At 38.9% G+C, this 17,142-nt stretch overlaps 1 protein-coding gene across 6 annotated transcripts in view; it reads left to right on the top strand.

Annotated features, from left to right (window-relative positions):
- The first annotated feature begins 2,569 nt into the window (after window positions 1-2,569).
- SORBS2 (sorbin and SH3 domain containing 2) overlaps window positions 2,570-17,142 on the top strand; it is a 227,378-nt gene continuing 212,805 nt past the window's right edge. For 4 of the 6 annotated variants that reach the window (XM_063664381.1, XM_054484209.2, XM_063664380.1 and 1 more), the window contains exon 1: window positions 2,586-3,250. The gene's annotated coding sequence lies outside the window, so the exon portion shown is untranslated. Of the gene's footprint in view, window positions 3,251-17,142 lie in introns of all 6 variants that reach the window. The other 2 variants (XM_054484207.2, XM_054484212.2) reach the window with 2 other exon arrangements.

Raw genomic sequence — 17,142 nt, 5'->3', positions numbered from 1 at the left:
GCCTGAGGCCAGAGCAACGCCAATGGGCCTCAGTGCACCAGATTACCAGGGAGGGGCTTCGAGCAGGCGAAGGAGACAAGAGCCCTGGAAGAACAGAGCGGCAGCAGAGTGATGTGTGAAGACCAGTAAAGACGCCAGGAGACGTGCCACGGGACAAAGAGGGGAAAGGGATTCATCTCAGTTCCTGCCAGTTTCCCAGTTCCGGTTCAGTGCAGCCTGGGGGATTTCCAGTTCTCTTTGGAGGAGCAGGAATTGGAGGAATAGGGGAGGAGGAGATACAAGAAAAAGGATGAAGGCCTTTGAAATTCCAAAAGAAAATGACTTCAGATATTTGTTTGTTTGTTTTGCTACTAAAAACAGAGACAGAGTCTCCCTCTGTTGCCAAGCTGGAGTGCGGTCATGTGATCACAGCTCACTGCAGCTTCGACCTCCCAGGCTCAAACGTTCCTCCTGCCTCAGCCTCCCGAGTAGCTGGGACCACAGGCGTGCACCACCATTCCTGGCTAATTGTTTGTTTGTTCGATTTTTTTTTTTTTTTTTTTTTTTTTTTGTAGAGATGGGGTCTGTTGCCCAGGCTGGTCTCAAAATCCTGAGCTCAAGTGATCCGCCTGCCTCAGCCTCCGAAAGTGCTGGGGGTAAATGTGTGAGCCACGGCCAGAGATTCTTATGCCTTGCCAACCAATCAATCAAGTGTGAGGGTATAAAGACATTTTCAGAGATACAATGAAAAGAAAAGCCACGCTAAAACATCAAGTACCCCTAGAGTTTTCTTGATATCCTTTTGTAACATGCCAACATTTTGTCAAAATCACTTAAGTTCTTCTGAAGTGATAAGTCAACATATGTGTGATATTGAAAAGTGAATTAAAACACAGATTTCACACCAGCCCGTCATCAGTCCCCATTCATACAGTGTTGTAGGTCCTCATTTAAAGGCATTGAGAAATTAGAATATTCAAAGCATGGAGGGCAAAGAAGACATGGACCAGATTGGCTTTCAGAGAGTGGACAGAACAGTCTGGGAGTCAGACATAAAAGGAGAACTGCTAAGAAGTCCCAGGGCATGACAAGGCCTGTAATAGCAGAGGTGGACCCCAGTACAGGGGAGGCACAGAAGAGGTGGCTCAGACTCCACCTGGGAGAGTCACGAGTGAGGTGGTCAGTTTGGGCCAGGTGTTGCAAGATAAAAGAGGAGGCAGATTGGGATGGAGGTTAAAGGTGCTGGGGCGAGGAGCAGTCAGATTGAGAAGATTTTAATAGCAGCATCTGCAGGGCAAGGAAGCGTGAAACGGTATGTAATTCAGGATTCCGAAATGTGGGCAGTGAAGAGCAGAAAGGGAGGCTGAGGGCGAAGGCAGGGGCACGCTCAGCAACAGCAAACGCAAAATAACTTCAGGGAAGGGAACTTCAGTGAGAAAAGGTAGGCTGGCTGGAGGCAATCTGAAGCGGTGAGGACTCTCCCAAGCAGGAAAGCGCCACCCACTTGTCCTCCACGGATATGCTGACCCTGGGTGGCTCAGACCTACCTAATGTGAATCTGGTTGGGGAGGAAGGGGAGCGGGCATCCCCAAATCTACATCCACAGGATTCCTACGCAGTCAAAATTTGGGAATTAATACTGAAGGCAGGAGTGTTCACATGGGTAGGGAAACGCAAAACTAACAGAATCCTAAATCAATGACTACTCAGCAAATAGAACATCTATATTTACAAGTCCAAAGTGTTAACATAACTATTTCAAACAGATTGCTAGAAACAAAAATAAATGGGACAGTGCCTTGGAAATATATCAGATAGAATATGACTGGTGATACAGTCCTGAAAAAGAAGAAAAGGCTGGGGGTTTGCAGAAGATTTAAATGATTCATGGCATCAATCACGGTAGATTCCCAGAGGAGGTGAAATTTTATGGATGGGTGGAATGTGATCCATTTTACTAAGGAAGTAAAACTATTCTTGCCTTGAAGGTAATGTTTAAAGTCAAAGAATTTTTAATTAGGTGTGGATTTTTTAAAAAGAATTTTTAATTTACAAATAAGATTGAGTTAAAGAATCATTTTCTGCGGTAGAAGCAATAGGATTTTTTTAAAATTCTATTTTAAATTGCATAAAATCATCTTAAAGTAATCAGATAAGTTGAACCATAAGTAAATGGATATTTAAAGATCTTATTAAAATAGTCTACCTGATTTAGTTATTATTCTGACCCTATATAGCAATTCACAGGGTTTTGTTTCAATTAAGTGGCTCTAAGATTATCATTTAAAAACAAAAAGTGTAACTCTCCGGTTTGCAGCTCTCTGCACTCATTCTATGACTGGAAGGTGGGGCTTGTTTTGACAATGCTTCCAGTTAGGGTCTCTTAAGTGATTTGCATGTTATTAACCTGGATAGCCACTAATAGGGCTTCACTTCCTCGACTTCATACATAGCCCCGGCTCATATAAAAAAGAGTTCTTCAGGAGAGCAGAAAAATCGGAGCACTTGCACTATCGGTGAAATGTATAGAAAGATAACAGAAGCTACCCTCCTCAAAAAAATGATGAGTTTGATGAAAAGAAATTAACAAGCTGTGTGGGTGTGCTGCACATGATCAGCCATGCTTGCTAAGTCTGTCTGTTGGTTGTTGCTATGGCTACAAAAAGCCAGTGGAACCCAATGAGCTGTCTGCAGCAGAGCTGAGAGGACCAGCCATTTTACTTATGGAAAACAGTGTGGCATATTCTGCTGAGCTTCTCCCTGGAAGAAGCCTCTTTTATACATCTCTTCAGGGAAGAGAGAAGCAATGGGCATGTTAGTCTACAATGATCACAGCCACGCAGGCCTGCAAGCTGCCTTTTGGACAGGCTGTTGACTGCTGTTCCAATTAGCTGATTGGAGAATGTGGAATGCAGAGTGATAATGCTGCATATCTGCTATCAGGCAGCAGCAAAGGTTTTTGTCTTGGGAAGGCAAGCTTTCCCTGCAATATTATCTCAGCAGCTCCCTAGCTGCTTACCCTGAAAACGAGGGATCCAAACGGAGGGTGTTGCCCTCTGCTAACGCTGGTCCTGTGCGTGGCTGTGGCATGTGAGCGGCAGGTCTGAAAAAGCAGGTGTGTGCTGGGACAGGCACTGGACTGGAACGCAGGCGGACGCTCTCGGGTTTACCTGCTTCCTGTTAACAGATTGTGGGCTCCCAGGGCATATGTCTGCACGCTGAGGCCGAGGCGGAGAAGGGGCTTCCTGAGCGTCCCAGTACACTGACAGAGGTAAGCTTTTTTGACCTTTTTGAAAGCACAGCATAAAAATAACTGGGGCAAAACTTAGCCTGAAAGATTTACATTGATTGTGTGATTTGGATTTACCAAACAAACATACACAGACACACACCCACACACACACATTTCTAGAAAATAGTATCAGAGACATAGAGTTGTTTCAGTGAATTTTGGTTCTAGCAATTGGAAGATAAAAAACATGACCGATATGCTTTGGGGTTTAAAACCAATATTTGCTGTTTGAGCAGACTACGATGGCTTGTTCTGAACCGTCTTCACAGCCAACAACATTTCTTGCTTGTGAACAATGGATTCTTTTGTGACCTGCACTTTGACTTGTATTCAGAGAACTACATGAAAAAGAAGTGGCACATAGATTGTGAAGCATTTCTTTTTAAGCCTCGTAAATGATTTATTTAACTCTTAACACACCTATGTACACACTTAAAGAATTCTGTTCTCTATGTGGGTCATAATAGCCAGTGGATTTTGTACTTGCTTACCCTGGACTGAGTGTCTTGGTGTCCTGTTTGATTTAGTTGGGGTAGTTGTAAAGCAAACAGTGTAGGTATTGGAAGCCGTTCACACCTCCTTTCCGAGTATCTGCCTGCCTTGCTGGCCCAGAGCACAAGACCCCCATTGTGCTCCCCCGGCTCAGAATCCAAGGAAAGAAAGGAAGCGAAGCCTCTGCATTGAGTTCTAGGACAGCTGAGGTATGTGGCAGTAAAACTTCTTTTCTTGCACAATTTTTCTCACAAGCAGATAGGTTTCAGAGATAGAGAGTGAAACCAAAAACACCGCACACCTCATACAAATCTGCGCTCATACTTGCAGCAAATGTTTGCTGTCAGTTGCTTCATAATAACAGCGCAGACCCTGAATTGCAGGAGGAATTGCCTGGTAGTGAGTATTTCCTTGATTTATAGTCTCTTAGGAACAAAGCTGTTACTGTGGATTGAAACTGGTCAGTCAAATCAAAATCCCTGGTAAGGAAATGACTGAGTAAGGATTAGATTCTGTTTCAGCAACATTTCAGCTTTACCCAAGTCAGCTCTTTTGTTGTTTTGTTGCCAAAAATGTCAGATCACTTATAATACTATTGAAAATATTTAATTAAAATGTTTGGTCAAAAACTTTGAATAAAACCCCTATCTACAAAAGATGGAATCTACCGTGAAATTTAAAGTAAGTAGTAACTGAGGTCTACTTCTGAGAAGTATATTTTTATTTGCTACCTTTTTCCTCCAAAATCTGGATGACATGAGTCTCTTCAGAATTTCAAGTATAATTTTCACTAATAGATATTAGCATGAACCACCTGTTTCACAGGTGTAGCAATGTTAATAAGCCCTAAGATAAGAGAATACTAAAGCAGTAGGAGAAGCGTTTTCAAAACTTTTGTTCTAGATGTCAAAATAGTCAAAATATAAAGATACAGACGAAGAATCTCAGTGGAGCGAACGACATTCAAACGTTTGATGATAAGAGTATGCCTATGTGGGTCGTAGGGGATAAAATGGTGAGGTGACGACCTTGTACTTCATTATGTTTAACGTTCAAAGGAAAACTAAATGAACAGACTTAGTTCTGAGTCCAATTCTATGAGTAAAAATGTCAGCTAAGTAAGGGATTCTATATGAGCTGAATGAAAGGTAGAGAAAATCTCTCTCCAATTTAATTTCCTTCAAAGCTTTGCACTGCCAAAGGATTTCTTAGAATTGACACAGTGCAAAGACCTGCAGCAAGCACCTGCTTTCCTATTAATTTTTCTTGGGGGAGCTTTTAGAAGAATGAGGTGTAGAAATATCCAGGGCACACCTGACTGCTGTGCCTGTTGCCTTGATGGTGGCACCAGGTGAGACAAGACCCTTAGCCCACGGGAAGAATGGCACACACTTTATACCTGTGCAAGTTCTTTCCTATTTTAGTAACCTTTTAAGATGACATGCTATAAAAAGATGAGCATTTTAAGTTCGATTCTGTACAGAGCATCTCCATAGTTAATAATTCAACAATTTTGAGAACCAGGTTCAGAGACATAATCTCTATCTTTCAAGACTTTGCACTTTCGCTTATGGCTATTTTTAGACCCTTATTTTCTGCTACTTTCCAACTCTTCTGCTGGCAATATCAAATATTTTGGAATTTCCAAAACACACTCTATCAGATTTTTTTTTTTTTTTTTTTTTTTTGGCAAATGCAATGCCCCGTGAAGAGTCATTTCCTTTAAATCTCCCCTGCAAGGACAGCTGCTTTCATACGCCCTTCAAGTCCAGCTAGACATCCCCCCCTAACTGTCCCCCACCCTGCTTGGCTACATCTGAATCTTACTTCTGACTTTCTTTCTACTGAACCATATTGCATTTGTCTCTGTTCACAGCCTTCCAGAGCTTTGCTGGCCTCTGATTCTAAAGTACTTTGTCCAGTGTCCAGAATTTTGCATTCAGACATTGTACTGGTAACCTCAGACTTCAATATTTTCGTATTAGTTACTGTAAATATAGACTTGACCTAGAAATAGAAGTCCTAATACTGCCTTTTATCAAAGACACTTAAAACATTTGAAAAACAACAATGAGGCTTTCATTTTTCTGATTTGAAAATATGGCTTCAGGATCCCAATTTCATAAAAGCTACAACTGTCCTATAATAAATCCAAATTTCCCAAGGGAAAATTTTACAATGTATGTTTTAAACAAAACAAATTGAATGTTTTAGTATATAGATAATAGTATTTTTCTATCCATGGCTATTATAAAATGTATAGAAAATATCCCTATTACAAATTTTTTATGGAATCAGACTATTTAAAACTAATGTTGAGTTGATGATGATTAGCAGCCAATTATAACATAAGACACTTATGAAGTTGTTTTTCCTGCTGAAACCAGAAGAAAGTAAAGGTCGTGAACGGGAAAGAGATTAAATAATTGAAATGAAGTCTACAATTGCAGCATTTCTTTTAATGTTCCTAAATAAACCTAAAAGGTGACTGGAAATCACTAGTTATGTTACAATAGTTATGTTACCCTACAACTTGAGTACCTGGGTAAGGGAGAGAATATTCTCTTAGTATCACTCTTGATATAGATACAGGTTTGTTTACAGAGACTTCCTACCCTCTGTTCTATATTAGATAACATTATTACTATTTTTTAAGTAAGCCTGATTTCAGTAGCCTTTTTATGAAAAAACTGCCACAATAAAAAATAAGAATGTACCCATAGTTTTATTAAGAAGTTATAAATACATAATTCCTTGTCTTTAAGATATCTGTGTTGAAAGCAAAAGTTCTAATTAATACTGTATTAATTTTTGTATATAAAGTAGAATTGATGAGGAAAGTTTAAAATATCCTGATATTTGGAATTAGAAAGTAAAATATTTAGGAAATTATTTAAATTCATATTTCTTGACATTATTGCATTCATTCCAGCATTGAGTTTTCTAATAAAAGTAAGACAAACAGCAATTTTTAATTATCATGCTGTCCTTTAAAGTTTTATTTTGGCTATCTTCCAGCTGATTTTAATGTACGGCGTGCTATAATTAAATAATAGCTAAAGTTGGAATTGGTTCTATTCATCTTAAAGACTAATCATGTTTAATTATTTTAAATTGCATATAGTAATTAGATTTCAGAAACCATGATTTTGTAACATGCCTGTACTGTTTCTAACATTTTCTATTTTAAGTCATTTATAATATTTTTAAAGGTCTCAGTTATGTCTAACCACATCGATAGCGTGATGAAATGAGTTGCACTTGTATTTTATAAAGAAGACTTGTGATATATGATTGCATTAGATAATTTTCTGAAAGTTCCTCAAACTAACAATTTAATTATGGATATGCCTGTTAAATCCTAAACTGCCACTGTTACGTGGAAAAATACAGATAAATATGTTTTCAAAATATGTTTTTCTGTATTATTTCTGAAAAACTCAAGACGTGCATGCAGTTAAAAGGAAACACTTCTGTATCTGTTGAGTTCTGAATATTGGCAAATAACTCACATTTCAGCTTAAGTTCAGTTAAGATGATATTTGCTGAATAAATGACAGGGAACCAGCAAAGACGGGTTTTTATTTTGGTGTTTTGCAGCATGACAGATCCATATGGAACTCTACCACACTTTACTACACCTTGGTCTTCAAAACTGAAATATACTAGTTTACCAAGTAGGAATTTTGGCCAAAAAAAGCAGTGGTTTCCTCTTCCCTATACAGGTGAGGTATACATAAATTCAGCATTAAATTATGTACCTTAGAGAAGCATTATTTGAGCAAAAATTCAGAAAGCTTTCACTTTCCTGAATCCAGTCAAGGGTCTTACTTTCAAAGAAGATTTTCCCACCTCAAAAAAACAAAAACACAATAAAAAAGAAAGCAAACAAAAAGCCCTGGTGATGTTCTCATTATATTTTCTAATTTCTCTTTATATATTCATATTATAGTTTAGGGAAATTTATTTTTAATAAAGAACATTATTTGAAAGTTTCAGTGATATTTTGTGTTTTTTTTTGTTCATTTATATGGTTGCCTGCTTATTAAATTTTTGATTTTTTAAATTTAATCAGAAACTCAGTTTTTCTCTCTTCCCTCTGAGATATTTTTCCAGTGGTTAAAGTAAATTACAAATCTTATAATGAATTATATCCTCTGCTTTGAATGGGAGAGTTCATCCAATCCATCATTAGAAATAATTCTTCTTTTCAGGTTCCTTGTCCTAGTACATTTTTTCTGGAATAGTTGAATTTGAGGACAGGGGCAACATAAACCCATCAGGCTCCAAATCTTCTGATGTTCTATTCAATTCAGCATCCCTCAGAGACTAATATAGCTGCAAGGATCAGCCGCAAGGAGTCCAACAAACTATAGCAAAAATAGGCTTCTAGCCAACAGCTGTGCCACTCGTGAAGATCCTCTAAGAGTACAAGCATGGGATGCCGTGAAGAATGGCAAGTGTTTTAAATGCATAGAAAGAAAAACATATTCAAATGAGATTTTGGCTATGTTGGAGAAAATCTATTAGTATAAATGTTCATTCTAGTCTCCTCTAAACAGAAGTCCCTGTACTTCTCGCTGAGGACAGCCAGCTTCTCAGAGGCACTGAGTCCTCTGAAGAGGTGACACCACAGAGGCAGCAGCCTGGCTGGTGGAAATGTGCTTCATTAAGCCTTTGGCTGCACGGAGAATCCTCTTCCACCTACTGAGAGGAGTCAGCGACTTCTGCCTCATTGGGTCTTTTTAATACCAGATCTTTATACTTCATACAGGTTGCCTACACTTTATGCTACTAAACAACAAAAGTTTGAGAAAGCAACACTTGGCTGCTTAAAAATGAGCGTTTTTGGTAGATTATCAAGATGCCTTCACACCTAATTATTTCAGTTCTCTGTGCTAAAGTTAACAAGGGAAAGGAGATTAGATAACAATAACCTCAGCTGTTCTTGTGCTAACTGTGTCATCTGGTGAAGGGTTTGAGCGCTTTCCAAAACACGTACATTTAACCCGTCAGATGTATTCTTGCACTATAGTAAATACTATGTATTTCAGTTTGCTCAATATCTCAAAATCTAGGTTTCAAAAATTTTATAGCATAGTATTACTAGTAGTTAAGATGAAAATTGTATAACTACTTGGTTGCTCTGCTACAGTGTGAATAGACCAGTGTTGTTTGATGTACCTAGAGCACCAGGCTTAAACCAGTTTACACAAAGGGAGGTCAGGAGACTGGTGAATGGCAAGAGAATGGAAAAAGGTACAGGTTACTTCTGCAGAAGAAAAGTTACAGGGAAAACTTGACTCGCTTTAGAATGGCAGCCGGAACAGACAGGCCCTCAGCAAACAGGTCAACATACTGCATATTCAGTCAGTATTTGCTGAATGAATGAACGGCTTACAGCAATCAGATCTTCCCCGGTGTTGTGCTAATGCTAACACATGATTAGAAAGTGCCCTTTGAATTTAGAGATAAAGTGACAATTCAGATATTTTTCTGATTTTTTAAAAATCATAAAACAAAGAAGAAAAAAACACATGAAAATTAAAAAAGGTTATTATGAAAAAGAAATATATATAGTCTTCCTGGTGAGAAGCATTATACTATAACAATTATATAAGACAGAAATATTTCCAGAAGCATAGATAAAGCTCAAATGCGACACATCATATAGTGAATAATTCAGAAGATAAGAAAAACTGATTTCTAATCTCAACTTTTTTTAAAGCCTCTTGGTACAGTCACATTCATCAAGAAATATAATCAACCTAAAGAGTTAAAATTTTCTCTTTTAAAATAAAAAAGAAAAAGAAAAGTTTAGATCCAGAGTTATAAAATTGAAGATCTTTATTTTAAGGCTTTAGAATATAATTTAACAGAGAGTTCAAGACAGAAAGAGGTATCAGCCTGGGAAGATCTTTTCAAGTTAAAAAAAAAACCATAGAAGCTGCAAGACCTTACGTAGTCAATCAAAATATCTGCTTCTGATTTAACTCAAGAAAACAATAGAAACCTATTAACTAGTATTCAGTCAACTATGCAAAAGATTATTAAAAAAATGTTCAATTTGTCCACTCCAAAAGATATTGATAATAATAATAATTTATATAGATTTTACTCTGTACTAGCTACTATCCCAAGAGTTTTATACATATTAACTTTTAATGAAAAATCTGGAAAATCACAAAATCTATGAGTATAATACCAAATACTAAAAAGTAGGGACTTTTAAGGACATTTACATTGGAATTTCTCAGAAATATTTTCTGCAATCTTAAATTATTTCCCAAAGAGAGATTTAACATTGAATCACTTTGTCTTAGATGCTCCAATACCACTTTATATATTGTATTATTTTTATATCATGTTAATGAAGTTTTTTGACATGTCCAGTCTTTCTACGTGAAAGTGACCTCCACGAGAGAGCAGTCTTGTTTACGTGTTTTTACCCACCATCTTGCCATGTCCACTACCAAGAATGAAAGAAGGATGGGTGAATAACTAGGCCAAGTAGGTTATTGTAACAAATAAAATTTACACCTGAGGAAAAGGACCTGGTGAAAGCAAGGTGACCTGTGTGTGGTTCCATGTGACTTTCATCAGGAGAAAACTGATCTGCTCTACATGTCTTTAAATGTTGTTTTACTATGGGTTTTTTGTTTGTTTGTTTGTTTGTTTTTGGTCAGTGTGCTTTTTGGGTAAAACACTAAGCTAAATATCAAAGCAACCCTTTTTAAGTCATTGAGACTTTTTCAACAGAGGAAATCGTGATGCAACCAAAAATGATTTGGCTCATTTAAACCACTTGTAGAATTTTTCCTCAGAATTTAACCTTTTGAGCAACTTAACTACATATGAGTTATGTCTGACAGTTAAGAAAATTATAAAAATATGAGAAGGCATACTTATCTTCTTTGTCAGAGAAACCATATCTGTTTTGGGAAAAGGGCTTTCTTAGGGCAATAACTCAGATGACTGATAATATATCCTGAATTCTTTCACACTCACTTTATTTAGAAACATAACTTTTTATATGATATGTGTTCTGAAATCTGATTATATCACTCACTGACTTTCTTTCCACCATAGATGTAATTTTACAGGACAAATATAACTCATTTATATAATGATTAATATGGCTTTTTTAATTAAAAAAAAATCTTCCTTCTAAGGTGTGCCAAGGATTTTGACAACATTTTAAATTAATTTTTAGATTTATTGGCAGAAGAGCAGAATTACCATCACCCTCATGTTGTAAAAGCAAATGACAATCAAAGCCATAAATAATATAGTTTAGTTTGAAAAACCACCTTCCTGTTGACCTGAAGTCCCAAATGTCCTGTCAGTGCTTTATATTGACAGTTATCTGGTAAAATGATTGGATCTATGTATTATTATGTGGCATAATATTACATCATAATGATTTTGAACCCTAAGCTTGTGCTTCCTTTGAAGATCGAATTAGGAAAACATACCCTTAAAACTGTGCCTCACTTTTTTTGGCTCTGGTATTTAATTTTGCAACTGTCAAGAACAAAAAGATTATGATCATAAAATTATGTTTCCTGGGGAATGTTCCATTTATGAATTGCCTCATTGCCAGGCTCGTCAGTCATGGTATTGCATTCTGCCTTTAGCCCAGCCTGTGAGAAGAGGTGCTGGATTTGCATGGTGCAGAAAAGGCCTGAGAGAAGGAGAGAACAGGAGCGTAAGGATAGGACCCAGAAGGACTCTGGCCCTCTAAGTATTTGTTACCAATGGGATCACTCAACCACTAGAGCTTCTGAGTTCAGTAGGAATTAGGAAAAGTGTTGCTTTGAAATTCAAATGTTTCTGTTTCCAACCAAAAGCAAAGCATTGGAGAAATCTGCATGCACTCTAGCTAACCGCTCAGAGAGTGAAAGAGTATTTTATCTGGTCAACAAAACAGAATGGCCTCTTGTTGATTGACATGGAGAAATATCACCCGTTTAAAGGTCAGATTATTAATTTGTCGGTGCATTCTCTTGGGAAATAAAATCAGAATTTCATCTGGCAAGTGTCATGACAGGTGACACATGATTTTTAAGACTATCACCAAAAAACTGTATCTGCCCAACATACAGATCAGTACCATGAGTTCCTAACTGCCAAGTGGCCCACAGTATCTGGAGTTTCCCTTCCTGGTAGATGGGCTTGAGCAAGCAATGACGAGTTCTCTGCTCTCCTCTTCCAGACCTTGAAGACTGCTGTCCCATTTGTTAGTATGTTAGTATAAGTTAGCTGATTGTGTTCTTTCTAGTTTGTTTGGTATTGAAAAGATGGCCTTGATAGGGAAAGTAGAGAGCGAGAAAGACCTAAGTTCTGGGTACAACTTAACGAGTGGCCAGACCCAACTGTGGATGTCGAAGTTGTAACTGTATATTAAAAAAAGATACTTGCATTTTCATATAATTTACTTATTCATTTATTACACATCCATCAAGGACCAGAGGAAAAGATGAGAGAATAAGCCAGGAAGCCATTGAAAGAGCTTACAGTTTAGTGCAGGACGACAGGAACGCTACTTACTGTAATTTAAGATAGAAGGTGATGGAGTGCTATAAGGGAGATATAATCAATGCATTTATTTATTCCTTCAAAAGACATGTGCAGAAGTAACTTATACAATAAAGAAACTCTTTGATCATCTCAAGCGATGGAGTTCCAGAAGATGATAATAAATTGCTCAGAGAAGGGAAGTTTCTTAGAGGATTGGGAAAGATGAATTAGAGAAAATGGTATTTTAATTGGGGCTCGAACAAGGTGGGATTTTGACAATAGTGTGGAAAAGCAAGCTTTGTAGCATCAAGAATTGTTTTATACAACTTACATGTGTTTGGCATCCCCTCAGTGCTTTCGTGTAAATTGTTGAGTCTGGCTCAACAACCCTGGGAGGTATGCACTATCATCACTGTTTCACATGAGAAAAGAAGAAACTGAGGCTCAGGGAAGTGCTCATTGGGTTTTACCTGTTATGAGTCAGTGGCAAACTTTGATGAACTTTTTGAAGAGAACTTTGTTCTTGACAGTTGCTAAAGTGCTGAGATTAAAGCACATGGAAAGATTAAGAACTGTGTTTACAACTCAAGAGCATCACACACACACACACACACACACACACACACACACAGAGATGATTCAGTTAAAAAATGGGCAAAGAGCCAGAATAGTTTTCCAAAGAAGACATACAAATGGCAAACAGGCATATGAAAAGGTGCTCAACATCACTAAGCATCATGGAAATGTAAGTCAAAACCACAGTGAGACACCACCTCACACCTGTTAGGATGGCTATCACCAAAAAGTCAAAAGATAACAAGTGTTAGTGAGGATGTGGAGAAAAGGGAACCCTTGTAAGCTGTTGATGGGAATGTAAATTGGTACAGACATTATAAAAAATTGTGCAGAGTTTCCTCAAAAATTACAACTAGAACTACCATATGATCTAGCAACTCCACTTCTGGATATACATACAAAGGAAATGAATAAATATGGAAACAACCTAAGGACCTGTCCATGGATTAATGGATAAAGAAAATGTGGTGTATATACACACAATGGGATATTATTCCCCCCTAAAAAAGAAGAAAATCCTGCCAATTGCAACAACATGTATGAGAACATTATGCTAAGTGAAACAAGTCAGACAGAGAAAGACAAGTACTGTATAGTCTCACTTACATGTGGAGTCTAAATGTTGAACTCATAGAAACAGAGTCAAATGAATGGTGGTTGCCAGGAATTGGTGGGGGGCAGAAAATGAGGAAAATGAGGTCAAAGGGCACAGACTTTCAGTTATAGGACAAATAAGTTCTGAGGATCTCATGCAGCATGGCGACTGCAGTGAATAAAACTGCGCTGCACACTTGCAGCTCGCTAGGGGAGAAGATCCAAATGTTCTTACCATCCTCAAAAAAGATAACGATAAGAAGTGATCACTAACTTGATTGTGGTGATCATTGCACAGTACATACATGTATCAAAGCAGCCCGTGGTTCACCTGAAATGTCTGCAGCTTTGTCAATTATACCTCACTACATCTAGGGAGAAAATGGAGTATGTTTTTAAGGGTATGGAAGCAACAGGTACAACTAGGAAATAAAAGGATGGAGGGGGCCCAGCTAAGAGAGCAGGAAGAAAAGAGGAGAGAGGGAGAGAAATGAAGAAAGAGCTAAACCCATGCACAGCCCTGGGGAAGGCACCAGCAGCAGAGAAGAAAGCTGCAAGGGAAGCAGGGCTACCCCAGGAGCAAGATCCCAGGGAGGGCAGCAAAGAGATAGGCCCAGGGACGGAGGACAGCCCAGCTTACAGAGGGGAGACTGCGACCTCTGGGACACTGGAACGAATTGAGCAAGTGAGCTCCACTCCTGAGAGCCAGAAGGACGGTCAGGGAAGTTCCCAGCGGATGCCCAGGAACGGCACTGACTCACCCTGTCCTCCTTTATATGCTGGGTCTGAAAGTCAAAGACGCATTTAAAATTATTACTATAAATCTCTGTGACTTAGAAAGTCTGACGTAGGTGAGATTTCTTGGATTCAGTCTTTTTCATTGAGGGGAATATGTTATAGGATGATTGCTAGTGGTTAGAAGCATGAACTTTTTGTATTTTTTGTTTTTTGAGATGGAGTCTCGCTCTGTCGTCCAGGCTGAAGTGCAGTGGCACGATCTTGGCTCACTGCAACCTCTGCCTCCCTGGGTTCAAGCAATTCTCCTGCCTCAGCCTCCTGAGCAGCTAGGATTACAGGCGTGCACCACCATGCTCAGCTAATTGTTGTATTTTTAGTGGAGACGGGTTTCACCATGTTGGCCAGGCTGGTTCCAACTCCTGGCCTTAAGTGATCCATTTGCCTCAGCCTCCCACAGTGCTGGGATTATAGGCGTGAGCCACTGCACCTAGAAACATGGACTTTGGACTCACACATTGTCGGGTGGGAGTTCTGGTTTAGAAAGCTGATTGCAGTGAAGTGAGCCGAGGTATGAAACCCTCTATGCCACAGTTCCCTCATCTAAATGAGTGTCGCCATAGTCCCAGGCATTAAAGGCACGTGTGTTGTATGTTGAGGAGAGCACTGCATCTGATGTAAAGAAGGTCTCACACACATCAGCCACCACTGGTGTTGGTTGTTCCTGGGAGTTTTTAGAAAGACTCTCTTCCAAATTCCTGTGCTCTAGTTACTCATCTCTAAGTAAACTCTGGAGTCTTGAGAAGCCATGCACGTGTGTAGTTTAAGGGACGGGTGACTGCTTCTGCCACTCTTCAGGGAGATCCTAGGTACCACTACAATTCATGTGAAGTGTAAGTCTCAGCGACCTCAGCGGGACTCTAATGCTCATCCTACCATTTGCAGTGTTTGATCTGTGGTGTTAAAAGACTCAGGCTTCTCCTTTTACATAATATTTGTTAGAAAACTTCCCACTACCCAGTTTGCTACCACTATAGCCAATGTCACTGGGCATCTCACTATTCTCTGACTGTAGCTGTTACAACAGCACCAATAGGTTCTCTAAAATGCAGACAATGGAAAAGAGTTGCTAAATTTGTCAAACTTTAAGTGAATCTCATGCTTATTTTTTTTTGGTGTGTTAGGTGGCTCTTCTTGGTGGAAGGCTCACAACCTGTAACTGACTCCAGAGCTTCTGCTTACCAATTCCAGAAAACTAGGTTTAGAGTATTTCCTCTGAGCATTCCTTCATGTCCTTTTATGAGGCTAAGTCTCCTTCCCTACTTCCAAGATGGATACTTCGGGAAGGTAACGTGTTCTAGTTCTCAAATTGATGTCAGTACATTTATGTTACTTTCTTCTCTATTTCTGGAGCAGTGAGGGAATAATGGGAATTTATACAAATAAAGCACATGAGTATTTCAAGTTCAAAAAAAAAAAAGACAGGCTTCTGGGTGGATCAGGCCAGTGGGTAGGTGGTGATGCTGTCTACCAAAATGGGAATGGAGAAGACCTGTTTTGCTTTGTTTCTGATATCAGGGTGAAAACGTTTAGACATGTAGAACTTTTTATCTTTGCTGGAAACACTGGTAGGCAGTGGGCTGTGCTGTTCTGGGTATCAGAAAGAATGGGGCAAATCAGGGCCTCACATGTAGCCTAATTCAAGATATGGACTGATGGTTGTATATTAATTAATTAAGCTTAATTAAGCATATATACTAGCTTTCAAGAGCCTTTTTTCTGATAAGAACATGTTTAATTAATAAGACTATGAAGATGTCTTTTAAGTCACTCTGCAAAGAAAGATCCACATTTTCTAAAAACGAGGCTTTTTAAAAAGCTATTAAGTGTAGTTGCTAAGTATGCTTAGGTTAAATGTAGAAACTGCCTCCACGAGTTTTTTCTGCTTGTCACACATGAATTTTAAAAGCAACTCATAATCTTTTTTTCTTTGTTTAAAAAAGTAATACGGGATTTGACTGGCCTAAATGTCATTATCAGGAAGAAATAATGCAAGTAAAAAAAACCCAGGATATTGGGCCAATTTTAGTGATTTTATAGAGTTTGATATTGAGCAAAAGTTATTTATTTTCTGTTGAAGTTGTTAGAATTGCAAGTTTATTCTGCAAAAAAAAAAAAAACAACTAAGGATTAAGATGATACATTATCCCAAAGAGTGGTGGGAGGAGTGAATGGATTATGTATTCTAATAGTGTAGGGTGAGGCCTGGCACGTGGGAGATGCTAAACAAATGTGAGCAGGCATTACTATCATTCTTGGTGTATGCACAAGTTCATGTAAAAGGCACACACTGTGCACCTCTGATTCTCCAGGCTGCGTATGTTCGGTGGTGACTAGTCGACTTGCTACTCTTGGTGACTGTTCAGTCTTTGGGATGAGGGAGGGAAACTGATAATCCCGCAGCATCACAAGTGCTGAGGCAGAAGGAAGGTACAGAGTAGGGCGTGACTGACCCTCCTGGGCAGCTTCAGTGTGTGCATGGTGAAGGCAGGGGCTTTAGATGGAGAAAGCATTGTCTGCAGGTGAACATGGTGTGAAAGCACATTGCAGGCTGGATGGTGCGTCTGGAATATAGGAACAGTAGGGAGAACTGGGCATGGGGTGGTGTCGGGGGCATAGAAGAGCTTTGCAGTCACATAAAGTTGGAATTCATTCCCAGCTCTGTATTGCTAACTTGGTCTTGGGGAACAGGCTCCTGGGCTTTTCCAGACCCCTATTTCCCTACTTAGGGGGAAGAGATAATAGCCCTTACATCTGAGTATTATCATTAGGATTAAATGAGATTACTGCAAAATGACCGGCGTAGCGCCTGGCACATCAGAGGCACAATGAATGGTCACCCATGCCTATTTTTGTCATCAGCATCAGGATCATCATCATGTTAAGTAGTTTGG

This window comes from Pongo pygmaeus, chromosome 3, assembly GCF_028885625.2.
Source record: "Pongo pygmaeus isolate AG05252 chromosome 3, NHGRI_mPonPyg2-v2.0_pri, whole genome shotgun sequence".
In the NCBI taxonomy this organism is placed as follows: domain Eukaryota; kingdom Metazoa; phylum Chordata; class Mammalia; order Primates; family Hominidae; genus Pongo; species Pongo pygmaeus.
This window is presented reverse-complemented; position numbering and strand designations above follow the sequence as displayed.